Source organism: Triticum aestivum, chromosome 3D (genome assembly GCF_018294505.1).
Source record: "Triticum aestivum cultivar Chinese Spring chromosome 3D, IWGSC CS RefSeq v2.1, whole genome shotgun sequence".
Lineage (NCBI taxonomy): Eukaryota > Viridiplantae > Streptophyta > Magnoliopsida > Poales > Poaceae > Triticum > Triticum aestivum.
In genome coordinates, this window is record NC_057802.1 from 510,257,915 (window position 1) to 510,267,267 (window position 9,353).

Sequence of the window (9,353 nt, forward strand, 5' to 3'; positions counted from 1 at the left end):
CTGTCCCCCTCCACTCCATTCGCTCCGCCAAAGCCGCCCTCCCCGCCGCGCCGATACGTCGGCGCCGCGGTTCGGCGATCCTCTCGCTCCCACAATACGCTCTCGTAGACTGCCGTCCTCTAGCCGCGCCGCCACCTCTGGCTACGTTCTTGTGTAGGCGCACGGCGGTCAGTGCCGCCACCGCTGGCGACGTTCGTGTGGAGACGCACGGCGGTCAGCTTCTCCCACGGTACGCGCATTCTAGACTGAGGCCCCGTTCATGTCGGTGTAGCGCTGAATGTTAGCTAATAGACGCAGTTAATCTCACTGTTTGCCAAAGTAGTTTACTGTCAATATGCTCTGCTTAAGAAGCTTCCTCTGCTTAGCTGAGATGGCATGCCAGGGCCGATTAGTTGCTAAAATATCCTGCCATATATTTATTGTGACGTAGATTGCCATGGTCTAGTAGCCAATCTGTTTGGTGAAATAGCTCTACACCGTTTTATACTCGATCTTTGTTGCTGCGATGGCCTTCGATAGTTCGATGGCTGTGTGCTCAGCCTCATTGACTGCTGAAACAGCCTGCCATAATTTGGCACTCAAATCTGTTTGCTGAATTAGCTTTACATATATTTCGTTACTTAGATCTGCTCGTCCAAATATCTTTCCATAGCTTTAGACATCGACCTAGGTATTTTTTTTCTGGACTTCATAAAAAAGCATATATGTTTTTCCTGTAATATCTAGTAGAAGAACTAATTTGTACGTCTAACAGATGGACAGGACTTGGATAACTTCTTCTCGAAGATTCTCCGCTGCATATGTCGAGGGGGTTGAAAACTTCATGAACTTTATCAGAGCTGAGTACGGTGGTCCGAAATCAAATGAGCTCTGCCCGTGTAGCAGTTGTATGAATTCAGTTACAAGACCCCAGTCAACTGTGCAAAATCATCTACACTTGTATGGGATGTCGGTCACATATCTAGGTGGGTTCATCATGGTGAAGCTGTGAACGTCAATGTTATTGACTACGTGGAAGTAGCAGATCACCATCTTGATCTGCCTGATGCTCAGGTGGAAGAGGAGGAGGAGGTGGTGGTGGCGGAGCCAGTGAGTTTGACCAACATTGAAACAATGCTACGAAATGCTCGTGCATTCCGTGAACTTTCACCTGCAGAAGAAAAACGGTGGGCCCGCTTGTTGGAACAATGCAACGTTGCTATCACCCCAGGAAATAAGCTGTCAGTATTCTCAGCTATGGTCACCTTTCTTCAGGTGAAGACATCTGAGCGGATGACCAACAAATCATTCGATGCGATGTTGGCGGCTTTCCGCGAATCTTTCCCAGATGCGTCTGAGCTACCACACACCTACAGTAAAATGAAGAATTTCCTTCATGAGTTGGAATTGGATATGATATGATCCATGTTTGTAAGAATAATTGTGTTCTGTTCCGGAAGGATTATGCCAACTTTAGTGAATGCCCAAAATGCAAATCATCAAGATGGAAGATGGCGATGCTGTGAAGAGGATTCCTCATAATGTTCTGAGACATTTTCCAATTATACCAAGATTGCAGAGGTTGTTTCATGATGCTGAAACAAGAGAGGATGTACTGTGGCATTCTAGGAACCAGGAGTACAGAGATCAGAATGTAATGAGCCATCCATCTCATGGTAGTGAGTGGAAAAGCTTCAATGATAAACACAAAGAGTTTGCTGCTGACCCGAGACACATTAGACTTGGCTTAGCTTCAGATGGATTTAACCCATTTGGCCACCAGAGCGCCACATATAGCATGTGGCCAGTGCTTGTTATCCCTTACAACATGCCTCCAAATGTCTGCACCAAAGAATCAAACAACATGATGGCCTTGCTCATCCCAGGTCCAAAAAGTCCTGGAAAGGATTTTGATTTGTTCATGGAGCCTCTTGTGGAGGAACTTCAACAGCTATGGAAGGGTGTTCTCACTCGAGACCTATATAGCAGCCCACCAGCTGATTTCTTTCTGCGTGCTGTTATAATTTGGTGCATCCATGATTATCCGGCTTTGGGCACTATGTCAGGGCGAACGACACATGGTTACAATGCATGTGTTCGCTGTGACAGGAATCCGCTGTCATACGCAATACTTAGCAAGATATGTTACATTGGACACTGCCGTTTCCTTGCCAAGGACAAGCCGCATCCTAGAAAATACCAAAGACATGTGTTCAATGCAAAGCATGAAAACCGTGATGCGCCAAAGAGGCTCACCGCCGATGAGTTGCAGGTGGAATTAGAGAAGGTCAGGCATATTACACCAGGAAACCATCCTGGTAATGGTAGCGGGAAAAGGAAGCGTGAAAAGGTAGAAGAGAGATTATTGTTTACCCGCAGGTCCACTTTGTGGTACTTGGAGTATAGGAATGATTTGGATTTGTGGCATAATATTGATGTGATGCACATCGAGAAAAATATATGTGACCGCATTATCAGCACACTTCTTAATATTGAAGGCAAGACGAAAGATACCTTAAAATCTAGGATTGATTTGACACACCTGGGTATCAGAAAGGATTTGCAGGTGCAAGATGAAGGTAAACCACGGGATATGGCACCAGCTGTGTACGTCTTGGACAAGGTAAAAAGAAAAGAATTCTGCGAGGTCCTGTCACGTGTGAGATTCCCACATGGATTTGCTTCCAACCCTGAAAGGAGAGTCAGTGTAGATGGAAACAAGGTACAAGGGTTGAAAACTCATGACTGCCACATCCTACTTCAAAGGGTTTTACCTGTTATCTTTAGAGGATTGGGCCGCCCTGACTTATACAAAGCAGTTGCAGAGTTGGGACAATTCTTCAGGGACTCTGCAGTAGGAATATCAAGATAGATGCTTTGGAGCGTCTTAGAGACAAGATACCAACTACCCTATGCGACCTTGAGAAGATATATCCTCCAGCCTTCTTTGATGTGATGGTGCATTTGGCTGTTCATCTACCTGATGAGGGACTACTTAGAGGTCCAGTACAGTATGGCTGGATGTACCCTATTGAAAGGTGGCTAGGCACTTTCAAGGGCTATGTTAGGAACAGAGCTAGACCCAAGGGTTCCATTGCAGAGGCCTACATTGCTACAGAAGCATTGACATTCTGCTCAAAATACATTGAAACAGCTGATCAGCATAGCAAAGAGGTGGGTGAAGACAATCCCGGGCTCAATGTTTTCGATTATTCTGTTCGAGTTACAGGGAAGAGTCGACAAGAGGACAAACCTAAAGATTTGGACAAAATGGTTTGGTATGTGTTGAATAATTGTCCTGAGATACTACCTTATATCAAGTAAGTGTAGTACTGCAGCTTATACATCGTAATCTACTAAACTTGCAGCACATTCTTATATATTTAGATGTTTGACGCGATCACTATGTTGTGCAGCATCTACAACGAGGAGTTACTGCCGCAAAATCCAAGAAACATTGACAAACTGGTTATGGCAGGATTTGCGAAATGGTTCAAGAACCATGTAAGCTTTTGAAGTGCACTGTCAGTTTTTTTAATATATTGAGTACATAAGATGATCAGCTTGTCTATTTTCTAACCATAGGTTAAGAAGATGCGGGAGGATGGACAGGCAGTTGAGATGCCCTTTACTCACTAGCAATGGGTCCTGATACTCGGGTAAGACATTATGAATCTTGCGTTGTTGGAGATGTGTGCTACAACACCCTTGCACAAGACGAAGGTAGGAAGACACAAAACAGTGCCATCATGAGCACGGATACGTATGACAAAGAGACAACTGAAATGTATGCTAACATAACAGACATTGTTCAGTTGCAGTATATCTCCAGTTTCGAGGATCATTGGTGTGTGGTTCTGTTGTGCTGTCGTTCGGATAACCTGTTTTCCAGGATCGCAAAACCCAGAGCTGATGATTATTTCAAATCCATCAATGTCAAGGCGGCGTACTAGACCAACGAGCCTTTTATTTTGGCAAATCAAGCAACACAGATATTTTTCTTGGAAGACACATTTGCACGTAGCGATGACTGGAGAGTATTGCAAAGGTTTGAGCAGAGGAATTCGTTTAACGAAGTTGCACAACAAGATGATGCTTACACTGCTCCTGATGTACAAGATAACACAGATGTTCCTAATATCTTTGAGAACCATCACGTCAATGACGCCGGCGAAAAGATTGCCTGTCGTGCTGTGGACATACAAGAGTTGATCAAGAAGAAGCCAACGTTCGAGGACGTTGAGGACGAAGAAGAAGATGAAACCGTGGGGAATTACGATTCAGACTGATACACATGGCGAAGATGTTGACGCTGCTGCTGCGGATGATGATTACATTGCTTTTGTCGTATTTGCCTGTCAGAAGATGTTTTTTATCTACTATGTGAAATTGTGTTTGCTATGACAACTGAAACCTGATGAACATGTTGTTTAGTATTTTCCTGTGAGAACATCACTTGTTATGTATGCTGATTTGTGTTTGGTGATTGTATGCCAACTAAAACATGATGACATTGTTGTTTAGTTGTACTCATATTTGGCTGTGAAACTTGAATTTGATGACATAGTTTGCTGTTGGACTGCAATTTGCTCGACGTCTTCGAATGAGAACAAAGCTGACCCGACAGGGCCTCTACTATTTATTTATTTATATGAGCAAAAGGGGATACCCCCTGATTTCCGTTAATAGAAATCATTAGATGTTCACAACACTATGCCCAGCCTGCTACACAGGTTTCATTCATTACTAGTTTCAGCAAAGTGCTCATGTCGTAGCCACTGAATACATCACAAAGTGCTACATACACTACAAATAAAGAGACAATCATCCTACAGAGCACATCGATTTCGCCCATTATCTTCACAAGCTCTTTCATCTCCTCATTGCTGTCAAGGCCGTTCAGCAGCTGTTGCTTGGCCATGATCAGAGGAACTGTATCTTTAACCTTCTGCTCTGCATCTTCCTCTTCTGTCGTTCCTTCAGTTACTTGTCCAACACCCCAACCTGCTGGTATTGGGATTCCTCGGCTAACCAAATAATCAGCGTAGTTGCATTCCCCCACATCAGCAACTTCCCAGAAATACAAATCACACGAATCTTCCCTTTTCTGCACGAATCAAATTGGAAGATCATCAACCAAACTATTAAAAAATCAGCAACTGAAAGCAGCAGAACAACACTTAAACATATTATTACCCCATGATTCGGGCATTTGTAGAAGACTCGGCCAGGGTTGCGGATTGTGGTTGAGACGCGACGGATGACTCTGCGTGATTTGCAGCAGTGGCACCACACCAATGGTAGCTGGTTGCGATGAGCAATCGGCTGCGGTGCGCGTGCCGGCGGGGGTGTGATGAGACCCACGGGCGATGGTACGGGTGGCGACTTGGCGCATATCTGGTTGCTGCCTGCTGAAGAGCAGGTGGACGAGCAGCCAGCGGACATGGTTGCTGCGGCCAGAGCTTCTGATGCTAGGCAGAGTAAGTAGAGAAGAGGAGAAGCGAACGTTGGATATGTCAGTTTTATTTCTTGCAGAGTAGCATAGCACCATATATAGTCATAGTCTAGGTTTGGATTCGAACCAGCTACAGGAGGGACCTCCTTGTTTTGCGAAAAAAATTATTTCTCCACCTGACAGCTGGGACCCACCGGCTGTATCTTTGCACGGAAGGAAGTGCCTCCTTGTTTTGCGAAAAGAATTATTCATCCCGTTGACAGCAGGGACCCGTCAGATTTGGTGACTGACTTGTGGGCCTACTAAGCGGACGTGTACGCACGGCTTTGTCAACTTAATCAACAAATGATTCTAGCAGCTGGACTGTTGGATGTTAATCCAACAGCCGTGCTCCTTCTTCAACCTCTGTTCTTGCTCCTGTCTCCCGTGGGCGGCACCGTGGCTATGCTGCCGCGCACCCGAACCAGTGAAGCTTCCCACTCCTCTCCATCTGCGACTCCACTGCCCCGTCTTCCCCATCTCCGGGTCATTCCAGTCTGGGTGCGCTCGGCACGGTGTGGTCAATGTGGTCAACAACCGAGAGTCATCGGAAGGCTGACAGTGGGGACGCACCACACCCATGGACGCATGCATGCAACGGAACGTGGCGAGGTCAACGTGGTCAAGGAACGACTTCCATCGGAAGTATACTGTACGTGGAGAGTCTCAGCTGGGTCCACGGCCGCAGCAAGTAAGTGCATCCTTATTACGCGGAAAATAATGATTCCTCCAACTGACAGCAGGGACCCACTGGACGGGCCACCGTATTTTGTGAAAAAAAAGTTTGCCCCCGGACTGCTGGGACCCACCTGACGGGCCACCGTATTTCGTGAAAAAAACGTTCCCCCCGCTGTCACCTCGGACCCACCGGAAGTGCCTCCTTATTACGCACAAAAAAATGAATACTCCCCCGGCTAGCTAGGACCCACCTTCGTGGGAGGCTGACTTGTGGGCCTACTAAGTTGACGGGGACGAAGGGCTTTGTCAACTTAGTCAATATGAACGATTCTAGCTCCAGTGACCGTACGAAGTCCATCCAACGGCCGTAGTGCTTCTTCAACCTCTGGTGTTCTTGCTCTAGTCGCCCAAAGCAGCGCCGGTCGTGCCGCATGCTCCTGCCTCCCGTGGCCGGCTGTGCTACCACGGAGGCCTCATCGCCCCCTACTATTCCCACCGCTGGCCAGGCCCTGCGGTGACGGCAGCCTCACACCGCAGCCGAACCAGTGAACCCTCGTACTCCTCTCCGCGCGGGCTTCCACTGCCGCGTCTTCCTCGGCTCTGCGTCGTCCCCTTCCTAGGCCTCGCCGTCGTCCACCGCCGTGGTGCTCTCCGCGTGGCGTGGTCAACGTGGTCAAGGAACGACTTCCATCGGAAAAGTACTGTACATGGAGAGGCTGACAGCTGGGTCCACGTCCACAGCCCACTGTTTTTGTGATTTTCCAAGTAAGTCGCTTTGTCAGGCCTGTTGGGCTGCAAATCTTTCAAGACGAGGAGAACCTTCATTTGGCTGGCCGAGAGTAATGAGAAATGGGTTGTACATTTAAAACACATCAAACCGGCAATTAGTTTCAAATATCTTTTTTTCATTTCGAGATTTTAAATTACATTAATTTTTATGCGTGGAGAATTTGTTGGATTTTATATTGATATACATTTATTTTTAAAATCAGTTTGAATGTGAGTCGAAATTTCGGGATTAAAAACAGTTCGAACCGCACCGAAATATGAAAAATTTCGTATAATTTTTTAACCGTGGCCACAATATGGGCTGTAATGCTAACAAAAAGAATATGGGTTCCAAAAAAACCTTAATAATTAGCAAATGGGCTGTAAATTATTAGAAATAATGGCAGATGGGCTGTATGCTGTTTTCCACAGATTTGAGGCTTTCCTAGAAAAAGGTTGACGCACATGCAGTGACTGTTGGATGGCCATCCAACGGCTGTCGTGCTTCTTCAATCTCTGCTCTTCCTGCTCCAGCCGCTCAAACAAGCGCCGGCGGGACTGCCTGCCCCCTCCTCCCTGCGGCTGACTCTGCTGCTGCACAGGCCTCACCGCCCCACCGTACTCCCATCGCTGGCCTAGCCATCCGTCTACTCACCCACACCTGCTGTTATTCTCCGGCGACGGCAGACGAACCAGTAAACCCTCGTACAGTCGTACTCCCCTCCGTGTGGGAAACAACTGCCGAGTCTTCCCTGCCTCCGTGTCGTTCCCTTCCTAGGCCTCGCCGTCGTCCACCGCCCTGGTGCTCTCGGCGTGGCCTGGTTAACGTGGTCAACGACCGACATGCATCTGAAGTGGACTGTACGTGGAGAGGCCGACAGTTGGGTCCACGGCTGCACGCAAGGAAATGCCTCCTTATTACTCGGAAAATAATGATTCCTCCACCTGACATCAGGGACCCACCGAAAGGGCCTCTGTATTTCGCGAAAAAAACGTTACCGCCGCTGACAGCTCGGACCCACCAGCTATATCTTCGCATGCAAGGAAGTGCCTCCTTATTACGCACAAAAAAATGAATACTCCCCCTGTTAGCTGGGACCCTGTATAGTGGCAGGCTGACTTGTGGGCCTACTAAGTTGACGGGGATGGAGGGCTTTGTCAACTTAGTCAATATGCATGATTCTAGCTCCAGTGACCGTACGATGTCCATCCAAAGGCCGTAGTGCTTCTTCAACCTCTGGTCTTCTTGCTCCAGCCGCCCAAACCAGCGCCGGTCGTGCCTCGTGCTCCTGCCTCCCATGGCCGGCTGCGATGCGGCGGAGGCCTCACCGCCCACTACCACTCCCACCGCTGGCCAGACCATCCCTCTACTCACCCACAACCCCTGTAATTCTGCGACGACGGCAGCCTCACACCGCAGCGAACCAGTGAACCCTCGTACTCCTCTACGCGTGGGCATCCACTGCCGCATCGTCCCCTTCCTAGGCCTCACCGTCGTCCACCGCCCTGGTGCTCTCGGCACGGCGTGGTCAACGTGGTCAAGGAACGGCTTCCATCGGACGTGGACTATACGTGGAGAGGCAGACAGCTGGGTCCACGGCCGCAGCAAGGAAGTGCCTCCTTATTACGTGAAAAATAATTATTCCTCCACCTGACAGCGGGGACCCACCGGACGGGCCATCGTATTTCGCAAAAAAAACATTTGCCCCTGACTGCTGGGACCCACCAGCTACATCTTCGTACGCAAGGAAGTGCGTCCGGGCAAAAAAAACGATTCGCCCCCCTGACTGCTGGGACCCACCAGCTACATCTTCGCATGCAAGGAAGTGCTTGACAGTCGGGACCCACCTGGTCGAAGCGTATGTAGCGTTGTCATTCTGGTCGCGAACATGTACGTACATATATACAGGTGGATGTAGAGGCGCGCACGTGTCGTAGTAGAGGCGTGCACGTAGCATGTACACGTACGTACAACGGCCAGGGTGCAAGAAAGAAAATACGGCCACGTATGTGTACATACGGGCGGGGTCTCGAACGCCTACTCGCGCCTACGTACGGCTAGGGCTCGTGTACATGGCTGGGTCGGAACAGAGAAACAGCGTCGTCGTCGTGTTCATGGGGAGGCAACGGAATGCGTCGTGTTCATGGGGAGGCAACGGAATGCGTCATGTTCATGGGGAGGGGTGTGGCATACCGCAAAACGGAGGAAATGGACCTCCTACGGTCGAAACGGGGGTCCTGTTGATCGGGAGGAGTGTGGCATACCGCAAAACGAAGGAAACGGACCTCCTACGATCGAAACGGGGTCCTGTTGATCGGGAGGGGTGTGGCGTACCACAAAACGGAGGAAACGGACCTCCTACGGTCGAAACGGGGGTCCTGTTGATCGGGAGAGGTGTGGCGTACCGCAAAACGGACGAAACGGACCTCCTAC